Below are 12,194 nucleotides of genomic sequence, written 5' to 3'. Positions count from 1 at the left end.
AAGCATTGCTATCCCGTCCTAGTAATCAATCAGAGGAGATGCGTACTACATCCATCTCTCCTGTAAGTACAGGCCTAGAGGTAGCCACAGTGGGTGCTTCTTCCCGTGTTACTTCCCCTTTACGCTATGGCGGCTCTCCGGATACTTGTCGAGGTTTTTTAAACCAGATAGGTATTCATTTTGAGTTACAACCCCGCGCCTACCCTACAGATAGGGCGAAGGTTGGATTCATAATCACGCTACTCATTGACAAAGCTCTGAGATGGGCTAACCCCCTGTGGGAAAATGATAACCAGTTAGTCTATAACTATAATGCCTTTGTCGCTGCTTTTAGAAGGACTTTTGACCCCCCAGGAAGAAAGGCCAATGCAGCTAGACTACTGTTACGTCTTAGACAGCATTACCGAACCCTTGTGGATTATGCGTTAGAGTTCAGATCCTTGGCGGCAGAAGTGAAGTGGAATGAACAGGCTTATATAGACGTATTTCTGAACGGATTATCAGACAAAATTCTAGATGAGGTTGCCACAAGAGAACTTCCTGAAAATTTGGAAGATTTCATTTCATTTATTTCTCGAATAGATGAACGCATAAGACAGAGGCAGAACACTCGAGATAGAACCCGTAGACCTTCCTTTAGACTAGCTCCCTCATTTCAGAATTCTGAATCTACAACTTTAGCTCTCCCAGAACCTATGCAGATAGGTAACACTCGTCTCTCAGAAGATGAAAGACAGTACAGGAGAAGGGAGGGGCTGTGTATGTATTGTGGAGTAAGAGGTCACCTACGCCTAAACTGCCCTAACCGTCCGGGAAACGCTTGCACCTAAGTTTCTCAAGAGGACAGGCCTTGGGTGTTTCTATCTTGTCCTCTATATATGATTATAAAGATCATAGGCTTCTGTTACCTGTTTCTTTAGCTTGGGAGAAGGGAGTACTTGGATTTAAAGGCAGTCTTTGACAAAAAGAAGGCTGATACTTTACCTCCACATAGGTCCTTTGACTGTAAGATCAGACTCCTGCCTGGTACTATGCCTCCGAGGGGTACGGTATATCCTTTATCCACTAAGGAGAACTTAGTCCTAGAGGAGTATATTCGTGAGAACCTAGACAAGGGATTTATTAGGAGATCCTCCTCTCCTGCCGGGGCCGGGTTTTTTTTTGTGAATAAGAAAGACGGCACTCTACGGACTTGCATTGATTATCGGGGCTTGAATAAAATAACTATTAGAAATGCCTATCCGATTCCCTTGATTACTGAGCTCTTTGATCGTCTGAAAAGCTCCAAGATTTTTACCAAGTTAGATCTGAGGGGGGCTTATAACTTGGTGAGAATTCAGCAGGGAGACGAATAGAAAACAGCTTTCAATACCCGTTATGGCCACTATGAGTACACGGTAATGCCCTTTGGGCTTTGTAATGCACCTGCAGTATTCCAGGACCTGATTAATGAGGTTCTTAGGGAATTTCAACATGATTGCGTTATTGTATATCTGGATGATATACTAATACACTCTAGAGAGATTGAGACTCACCACAGACAAGTCAGAAGGGTATTGCGCAAACTTCTAACCGTTACATCCATGTGGTTTTTTTTCCAAGAAATTATCTGGGCCTGAAAGCAGATATGACATTGGTGACAGGGAACTATTAGCGGTTATTATGGCTTTAAAGGAATGGAAACATTTGTTGGAAGGGACCTTACACCCTGTTACTATTTTGACGGATCACAAGAACTTGTCCTATATTGGGGAGGCCAAGCGCTTGTCCGCCAGGCAAGCTCGTTGGTCCTTGTTCCTCACTCATTTCAATTACGTGCTCACTTATAGACCTGGTTCTAAGAACTCTAAGGCTGATGCATTGTCCCGCCAACATGAACCTTCTACTATGTCTGATGCGGTTTTGTCTTCTGTAGTTCCCAAGTGTAATATTATTGCCAACACGAGTGTCAGGATACACTCCCCGTTGCTTGCCGAGATCGTGAAGGTACAACATCTGGCTCCCAGACATGTTCCTGGGGCTCGGTACTTCGTTCCTCCTGAACTCCAACTGGAACTGCTGCATTGCTTTCATAACAGTAAAGTGGCTGGGCACCCTGGCATACGCAAAACGTGTTCCCTGATTTCTAAAGATTTCTGGTGGCCTTCGTTACGTAAGGATATTAGGGATTTCGTCGGGGCATGTGATGTCTGTATGAAGACTCAGCAACCTCATACGCCCTCATGTGGGCTTTTGCACCCCTTGGAAATTCCCGAGGAACCATGGTCCTGTTTGGCTATGGACTTCATTATCGATTTGCCTGTTTCTAAAAAGCAGACTGTTATTCTCACGGTGATTGACAGGTTTACTAAAATGGCTCATTTCGTGCCCTTACCTAAACTGCCCTCTGTAACGGATCACCTGGCACCCCGACTGGGTACCTCCGTTAATGGATGCTCCTAGTGCTTCCTGAGGACTCCAAGCACTCTGGCAGACACCACAATCACCGAATCCGAGAAACCTTTAAATTCTCCCAAGCATATGAATGCTGTAGACCATTGAATAGGAACCATACGAATAGGCTTGTACTCCTAGCAGTCAACTGGAACAGCATACAATAAATCCTTCCCCCCAATAATGAGACGACACATCACTTTGAGGGTAAAACAGGAACTCTCGACTGGCTCATCCAGCCTGGCTTTTATTACACTAATCCACATACAGGCCACACCCAGGGGGAGGCATAAAATAACCAATCACATACATGGTTCAGCCCACACATCCCCTCCCCTCAGATAACATTAAACCCAATTATCCGGTACACTTTTTCAGCCAAGTTCTGGATGTACCCCAAAACCCGGGGGTACACCTTTAAATCCAGCATCGCTGGATAGCCCTTATTCAGGGGGACAACATATTCAAAATTCAAGTAATTCGGATGAATGGTTCGTGAGATATGGGGTTCCAAAGATTTGACCGACCGCATGGGTAAAGTATCCGAAAACAGTTCCATGCATTTTGGCCCTGCGGTCGGTCACAAACAAGGGAATGAAAACAGGCGAATTGCCTGTGTTATAGAGCCTGGAGAGGGTTTGAATGAATTCCCTTGTTTATGGGGCTCTTTCTACCGAACGGCGGGTCATTCGGTAGTTTCCATACGAATTTCTGGAAGTATGGAGGTCTCAGCGGTGTTTGCCTAGTCAAGTGTCCGATTTTAGTTCCAGACACTCGACGGCAAAACACCGCTGTTCGGTAGTTTAAGATGGCCGCCGCCACGTGTTTGTTTCCCGAATGGCGGCCACCCAGAGGACAAAGACCACACTGCACTGATTGCCAATTACCTGTTTGCAACATTGTTGCAAACGGTAATTGGAGGCACACTCATTCCTGGGTGGTCTGGTTGTTCGGTAGTTTCACTCAATATACTGAATGGAGTGATTCTACCGAACAATCAGAATGCTGCATACAAATCACCCAGGATAAACTTAACACATCTATAAATACATATATAATATTACAGGCAGTACACTCGAATATGCTTCACAGTCTTAAAGGGACAGTAGTCCCAAAAGTCCCAATATGTCCATAGATGCTGTTAAAAGGGCCAGTAGCAGCAATATACAGTACAATATGCCCAAAATAACCCAGGGGCCATAGTCAGTAGGTAGGAGGCTAGCAAACAGGCTTCTCCAGGGCCCAGTGGCGAGGTTGGTTTCGCCACACTTCTCCCCTTTTCCAAACAGACTAACAGGGTACCTGACCTCTTGCCGGTCAGTGCCCTTGTTAGTCCAGCAGCCCACCCACAAAACAGAAACAGCAGTACAGCCCACCCACAATAAATGGTTACTACACCTGAGTAATGGAAAAACTTGTCCAGGTCCAGGTGCCTCACCCCGGCTGTGTGGGGGACTGGTAGGCTGTTTTGGTGGGTTGCTGAGTGGGCAGAGACCAGCGGTACTCTGCCCTGGTGCCAGCACTACTACAGGAGTAGTCTGGTTGGAGCCTGGTTGCTGGAGACCGACTGTCTCCCCTTTTGCTGCGCAGCTCTGCTGCTGGAGACCGACTGTCTCCCCTTTAGTTACACAGCTCTGCTGCTGGAGACAGACTGTCTCCCCTTTGGCTAAACAGCCCTGTTGTGGGGGGGCAGGACCGACCGTCCCTACCCCCTGTGCTGGAAGTGCAGAGACCACGGTCCCATCTGCACAGGTGTGGGGCTTACAGTCTCCCCCTGGTACATTAAGCTGCTGCTGGGGAGAGGTGGTAACCAGCTCCTCTCCCATTAGAACACTCTGCCCATTGATGATCCGCCGCTGGGGAGAGGAGGTAACAATCTCCTCTCCCATGCCTACTTTCAGTCTTTGTGGAGGGAGACCGACTGTCTCTCCTCCCAATTCAGTGTCCTGCTGCTGGGGAATAGAGACTGGGCTCTCTATTCCCAAAAAATCACGCTGCTGCTGGGGGGTAGGACCAACTACCTCTGCCCCCTGTAACTCAGCCTTCCGCTGGGGAGGGAGGACGCTGCTCTCCTCTCCCTGCACTTCACACTGCCTACCCGGCATATCACTCTGCTGCTGGGGGGTAGGACCAACTACCTCTGCCCCCTGTAACTCAGCCTGCCGCTGGGGAATGGAGACTGGGCTCCCAATTCCCTGCAATTCACACTGCCGCTGGGGAATGGAGACTGGGCTCCCAATTCCCAACAAATCACACTGCCGCTGGGGAGGGAGGACGGCCCCTTCAGCTCCCTGTAACTTGGGCGCAGAGACCACGGTCCCATCTGCGCTGGTGTGGGGCTTACTGTCTCCCCTTGGTGTGCTAAGCTGCCGCTGGGGAGAGGGGGTAACAAACACCTCTCCCTTACACACTTTCTGCCGCTGGGGAGCAGGGCTGACCCTCTGTACTCCCTGTAGGCAGGGCGCAGAGACCACGGTCCCATCTGCGCTGGTGAGGGGCTTACTGTCTCCCCTTGGTGAGCTGTGCTGCCGCTGGGGAGAGGGAATAACCAACTCCTCTCCCTTACACACCTTCAGCCGCTGGGGAGAGGGGATAACAGGCTCCTGTCCCTGCAGCCTTGAATGCAGCTGGATAGCAAGAACGGCACCGTCAGCTCCCTGTAACGCACATTGCCGCTGGGGATCTGGGCCGACTGCCCAGCATCCCTGTAGGGCCGGTAGAGAGACCGCAGTCCCATCTCCACCTGCCATCTGTGGGTCTTCCCAGGACCAATCCGTGAGGCCCCTCAACATTTGTGAGTAAGGGCCACCTGCTTCCCCACCTGGCAACTCTGGCTGCTGCTGGGGATCTGGGCCGGCTGCCCAGCATCCCGGTGGGCCCGGTGGAGAGACCTTGGTCCCATCTCTACCTGCCTGTTGTGGTTCCTCACAGGACCAGTCTATGAGGACCCCCACTTCGGGTTCCTCCCGCCGCCTCAGGGAAAGACGGCTAACCTCCTCGGATGCAGCCTCTACCCGGCTGCTGTAACGCTCCTGCTGCTGAGCATACTTCCTCTCTTTTGCCAACCGGTATTCTCGGTCCAGCCTTGTGTTTCGCTCGGCCATGACCTGGTTCCAGATCACCCGGCGTGTCTCCATGGGTATATCATCCCCATACTCGGCCACTCGCTGCCTCACCTCGGCCAGCCAATCATCTCCAGAGCCAGAACCTTCCATACTTGTCTGCTCCCAGGGGCACTGCACGACTGCTAGCGTTGCCCTCAATTTGTAAATCCAAACGTACTGTGTCTCCGAGCTGCTTTACCTCGCACTAGGACGCCATCCCACCGCTGCCACCAATGTAACGGATCACCTGGCACCCCGACTGGGTACCTCCGTTAATGGATGCTCCTAGTGCTTCCTGAGGACTCCAAGCACTCTGGCAGACACCACAATCACCGAATCCGAGAAACCTTTAAATTCTCCCAAGCATATGAATGCTGTAGACCATTGAATAGGAACCATACGAATAGGCTTGTACTCCTAGCAGTCAACTGGAACAGCATACAATAAATCCTTCCCCCCAATAATGAGACGACACATCACTTTGAGGGTAAAACAGGAACTCTCGACTGGCTCATCCAGCCTGGCTTTTATTACACTAATCCACATACAGGCCACACCCAGGGGGAGGCATAAAATAACCAATCACATACATGGTTCAGCCCACACATCCCCTCCCCTCAGATAACATTAAACCCAATTATCCGGTACACTTTTTCAGCCAAGTTCTGGATGTACCCCAAAACCCGGGGGTACACCTTTAAATCCAGCATCGCTGGATAGCCCTTATTCAGGGGGACAACATATTCAAAATTCAAGTAATTCGGATGAATGGTTCGTGAGATATGGGGTTCCAAAGATTTGACCGACCGCATGGGTAAAGTATCCGAAAACAGTTCCATGCATTTTGGCCCTGCGGTCGGTCACAAACAAGGGAATGAAAACAGGCGAATTGCCTGTGTTATAGAGCCTGGAGAGGGTTTGAATGAATTCCCTTGTTTATGGGGCTCTTTCTACCGAACGGCGGGTCATTCGGTAGTTTCCATACGAATTTCTGGAAGTATGGAGGTCTCAGCGGTGTTTGCCTAGTCAAGTGTCCGATTTTAGTTCCAGACACTCGACGGCAAAACACCGCTGTTCGGTAGTTTAAGATGGCCGCCGCCACGTGTTTGTTTCCCGAATGGCGGCCACCCAGAGGACAAAGACCACACTGCACTGATTGCCAATTACCTGTTTGCAACATTGTTGCAAACGGTAATTGGAGGCACACTCATTCCTGGGTGGTCTGGTTGTTCGGTAGTTTCACTCAATATACTGAATGGAGTGATTCTACCGAACAATCAGAATGCTGCATACAAATCACCCAGGATAAACTTAACACATCTATAAATACATATATAATATTACAGGCAGTACACTCGAATATGCTTCACAGTCTTAAAGGGACAGTAGTCCCAAAAGTCCCAATATGTCCATAGATGCTGTTAAAAGGGCCAGTAGCAGCAATATACAGTACAATATGCCCAAAATAACCCAGGGGCCATAGTCAGTAGGTAGGAGGCTAGCAAACAGGCTTCTCCAGGGCCCAGTGGCGAGGTTGGTTTCGCCACACCCTCTTCTCCCGAATTGGCTGAGATATTCGCGAAAGAGATTTTTCGTTTACATGGTATACCCTCTGAAATTGTTTCTGATAGAGGTTCACAATTTGTTTCCCGTTTTTGGAAATCCTTCTGTTCTCAATTGGGCATCAAATTGAATTTCTCTTCTGCCTATCATCCCCAGTCTAACGGAGCTGCCGAACGCACCAACCAAAAGGTTGAACAATATTTGCGTTGTTTTTTTTCCGAACACCAGGACGATTGGGTCGGTCTGATTCCTTGGGCGGAGTTTGCGCACAACAATCTCGTTTGCGATTCTACTCGTTCTAGCCCCTTTTTCATGAACTATGGCTTTCATCTTTCCATTCTTCCATCGGTTTCCCCTTCCCAAGGGGTACCGTCAGTTGATGTTCATGTTGCCAATCTGAGGAAGTTGTGGGATCAGACTCGACAAATTCTTCTTCATAATTCCACGGTGTTCAAACGACACGCTGACAAACGTAGACGGGTGGCTCCGGTTTTTGCCACGGGTGATAGGGTGTGGTTGAGTACCAGAAACATCCACTTGAAGGTTCCTTCCATGCTCCTCGTTACATTGGCCCTTACAAGGTTCTGGCTCGAATTAACCCGGTTGCGTATCGCCTTGCCCTTCCACCTGCCCTGCGCATCCCTAACTCTTTTCATGTTTCCTTGTTGAAGCCTTTGGATTGTAACAGATTTTCCTCCGCTGTGTCCTCCCCTCGTTCTGTTCAGGTTGAGAGTCAGGAGGAGTATGAAATCAAATCCATTCTCGATTCTCGTGTTTCTCGGGGGAAGTTGCAATATCTTGTTGACTGGAAAGGGTATGGTCCTGAAGAAAGGTCTTGGGTGGTCCGTGAAGATGTACATGCCCCTCGTCTCCTCCGGGCATTTCATGCTCGTTTTCCGTCTCGCCCCGGTTCCTTCTGACCGGTGGGCGTTTCTGAGAGGGGGGGTACTGTCAGGGTACCTGTTGTCTCTACCTCGGAGGAGGTGAGACACTTAGACGTCCGTCCTCTCAGGCGGGCTGACTCACCCGATCCTCGCAGTCCTCCCGGCCGTTTACACGCCGGCCGCGATTGCTCCGCCTCCTTTTATGACGCGGCGCTCAGTAGCCGACGTCATGACGACAATCACGTTCCGACCTGTCAATCAAGTCCCGAGCAACGAATCAGGACTCGTCGGGGGCGGGATCATCAATTAAAGAGCCAAGGCATAAAATAGGGTTGTGTGTAATGGTTCATTGCCCTGTCGTGATTCTAGCTAGTCTGGTCACTCAGTGCTCTTATTGCGATTTGTCTTTTTGGTTCTGACTCGGCTTATATTTTTCTACCCTGCTTACCTCTCTTATCCTTTGGACTCGGCTTGTCTCTCGCTTACCTACTCTCTCGTTCCCTCGACCTCGGCTTGTCTCTGACCATTCTTTGCTTACTCCTTACGTTAGTCCGGCCATTCTAAGGTCCGGTATACGTACCTAGCTCCTGTTTGTATTCTGCGTGTTGGATCCCTGTCCCGATCCTGACACCGCAATCCTATAACCACAATACTATAACCTCAATCCTATAACTGCAATCGTATAACCGCAATCCTATAACCACAATACTGTAACCGCAATCCTATAACCGCAATCCTATAACCACAATACTGTAACTGCAATCCTATAACCACAATCCTATAACCACAATACTGTAACCGCAATCCTATAACTGCAATCGTATAACCGCAATCCTATAACCGCAATCCTGTAACCGCAATCCTATAACTGCAATCGTATAACCGCAATCCTATAACCACAATCCTGTAACCGCAATCCTATAACCGCAATCCTATAACCACAATCCTATAACCGCAATCCTATAACCTCAATCCTATAACCGCAATCCTATAACCGCAATCCTATAACCGCAATCCTATAACCGCAATCCTATAACCGCAATCCTATAACCGCAATCCTATAACCGCAATCCTATAACCGCAATCGTATAACCGCAATCCTGTAACCGCAATCCTGTAACCGCAATCCTATAACCACAATCCTATAACTGCAATCCTGTAACCGCAATCCTATGACCACAATCCTATAACTGCAATCCTATAACCGCAATCCTATAACCGCAATCCTATAACCACAATCCTATAACTGCAATCCTATAACCACAATCCTATAACTGCAATCCTATAACTGCAATCGTATAACAGCAATCTGTATAAACAGAAAGATAAGAATGAAACACATAATGTGCCCTTTATCTGTAATTATAATCAAAACAGTCGAAATATTAAACAAATCATAAACAAATACTGGCCCATCTTGAGAAAAGACCCAATGTTACATACAATTTTGCCAGATGTACCAAAAGTTGTACATAGAGGAGCACCAAATCTAAAGCAAAAACTAACTCATAACCACATCAAGGAAGGAAATCCAATACCTTCTTTCATCACAAAGGTTTTTTTGGATGCGGGAATTGTCTGGCATGTAGGAGTACCAAAGGTGGGAAGAGACACCTGATAAAATTTCATGATCCAAAGAATAAAAAGGAATATAAAATAAAGGATATGTTAACACGCTTTTCAAAACGAGTCATTTATATATTAAAATGCCCCTGCAATCTTATGTACGTCGGGAGAACTAAAAGACCCTTACAGGTCAGAGTAAATTAACATGTACGAAACATCAGAAGGGATTTGATAAGCATAGTGTCTCGGCACACTTTAAAGAAATGCAGGAGAGTAACCCCCAATTTTTAGAATTTTTTGCAATCCAGAAGATAGAGTTAAACTGGCGAGGAGAGGACGAAATAAAAAAAAATGGGAAAAATCGAGACTAAATGGATTTTTAATTTAAACACTCTGGCCCCATTTGATCTGAACGCCGACTTTGAATTGTGCCATTTTTTATAAAAAAAATTCTATCAATATAAAAAAGCTAATTTTTCCTAGATTTTTATATTTTTATATACAGCTCTTATATATGCCACCTTTCTATATATAAAAGCTTTCCACATGGGACGATTATGAAATGGAATTTTTTCTCTGTTAGGGATACATGCACTCTGCTTTTTAAGAAATTATTTATTTGAGCATATTTATTGAGAGCAGACATATAGACACAGATAATAATTATATACATCTTTACATACGATAGAAGGAATATTAATTGATATTTATATTTAAGTATTTTATTGCTAGGCTAGACCTTAAGGACTGCCTGCATTAAACATCTACTGGACACATTTAATTTTCCCCTTCTATAATAATATTAACCTCTATATTAATTTTATATGTATTTTATATATATTTTTTTTATGTATTTTGAGTCTATATTTATACATGCAGATTGTATACATCTTATATTTATCATCTGAAAGTGTATAGTAGATTGTTCTTTGATGTTTTATCGATATATTAGGATGTAATGTAATTTATTTTATAAGTGTGGATTTTAAAGATGAAATTTGTTTAATTCATTGAGATCAATATGCATAGCGATGTGAAACATTACTTTTATTTTTCCTCTTTCCTATCTATGGATACAATTACACTCTGAGTGAAAAATTACAAGGACACTAAAAGAACATTATCACGAATGCTTCTTGTGCCTACGAAGCAAACTGGAAATTGCATAGCACACATAGAGCATCATGGGATTTGAAGTCCCAAGAATGCCGGAACGAAAATGACGTTGCGCAATATGAAAAAAACAACGAAGGAAACTGAAACGGATTGGTTGATTGGATAACAGGCGGGCTTTTTAAAGAAAGAAAAACTGGAACGAGCAGAGCACATTCACAGCCAACTGAGGAAGCTAATTGGAGCGAAACGCATCTTGGCAGAGGAAATACAGACCACTACTAAGAGTATCTACTTATTGCTTTATATATTGATTTTTTATTTTCTAGTCATTGTGTTACTTTTTACTGATATTTTAACTGTATTAAGGAATACATTTAGATATACTTATTACTGCATCCTGCACTTTTTCCGGCAAGGGGAGGTGTCACCCCAATTTGACACAAAGCCTGCAAACTTAGAGCCGGTGACTAAAAGGCTCTAAAAAAGGTGAGCACCCTTTCTAAAACCGATATTTTATTCTAAGAGGTTTTCTCTAAAATACTACACCTAGAGTCCTTTTTTCTCTGTTTTCTTATACCCATATTGTGGAGAGAAATAGAGGCAAGAACCTAAAGGACAAAAAGGGTTAAGCTGTCTACCTTAAAGACACGGAAGCCTGGAAGTTTAGAGCCTAAAATCTAAAAAGGCTCTAAAAAATGTGAGTAAATTCAAACTCACACAAAATATAAATTACTGTGTATATACAATATTGCACAATTATTCTGTGTATCTTTTTTGTCTTCTATGTACACCCCCTAACAAGTAGATTAAGAGGGGTGAGTTACATGTATATTTATACATACACTCATTTTGAATAGATCTATATAGCGCTGCACTCAAACTAGAGGCTTGGAAGGTGGAAACACCAACCAGACATCGTTATTTGTTTTTCTGGTACCCTCAAATAATCGTTCGTGTGTAAGGTAGTCATGTGCGTCTTTGTTCGTACATTGTTTTTACAGAATGCTGCCTCCTTCGGATGAATTGGGACAAATCTAAGTGGTCCTGAAAGTCTCAGCGGCGTTCAGGCAATTGAGTGTCCGAAAATAGTTCCAGACACTCAACGACCAAACCCCGCTGGATGCGTTCGACAAAACAAGATGGCCGCCGCCACGTGTTCGTGCATACGAATCGACGGCCACCCAGTGAACCACTTAGAACGTTTAGAGTTGCGGTTTGGAATAGTGTCAAATAAGTAAATTGACGGCACATGACTGTCTTGGGTGGTCGAAATGTTTGCTAAAACTTTTGGTATACGAACTAACTGGGTAAAGTTTTTCGTATAAATTCGTTTACCGTTTTAGGTGAATGGCATTGTCAGTAAAAGTCCACGATGGCAACAAAATTATAAGTCCAGCGAACAGGGCATTTGTTACACTCCTGTTTTTCACTTTTTAGGTCACTTCCCACCTTATCTGTGAACCAAATAGTGGGAAAATTTGTCTATAAGAAAACAATATGGAGATGTTGGAGCTTCATAAATTGCCAA

The sequence above is a fragment of the Pelobates fuscus genome, chromosome 7, assembly GCF_036172605.1.
Source record: "Pelobates fuscus isolate aPelFus1 chromosome 7, aPelFus1.pri, whole genome shotgun sequence".
Lineage (NCBI taxonomy): Eukaryota > Metazoa > Chordata > Amphibia > Anura > Pelobatidae > Pelobates > Pelobates fuscus.
This window is presented reverse-complemented; position numbering follows the sequence as displayed.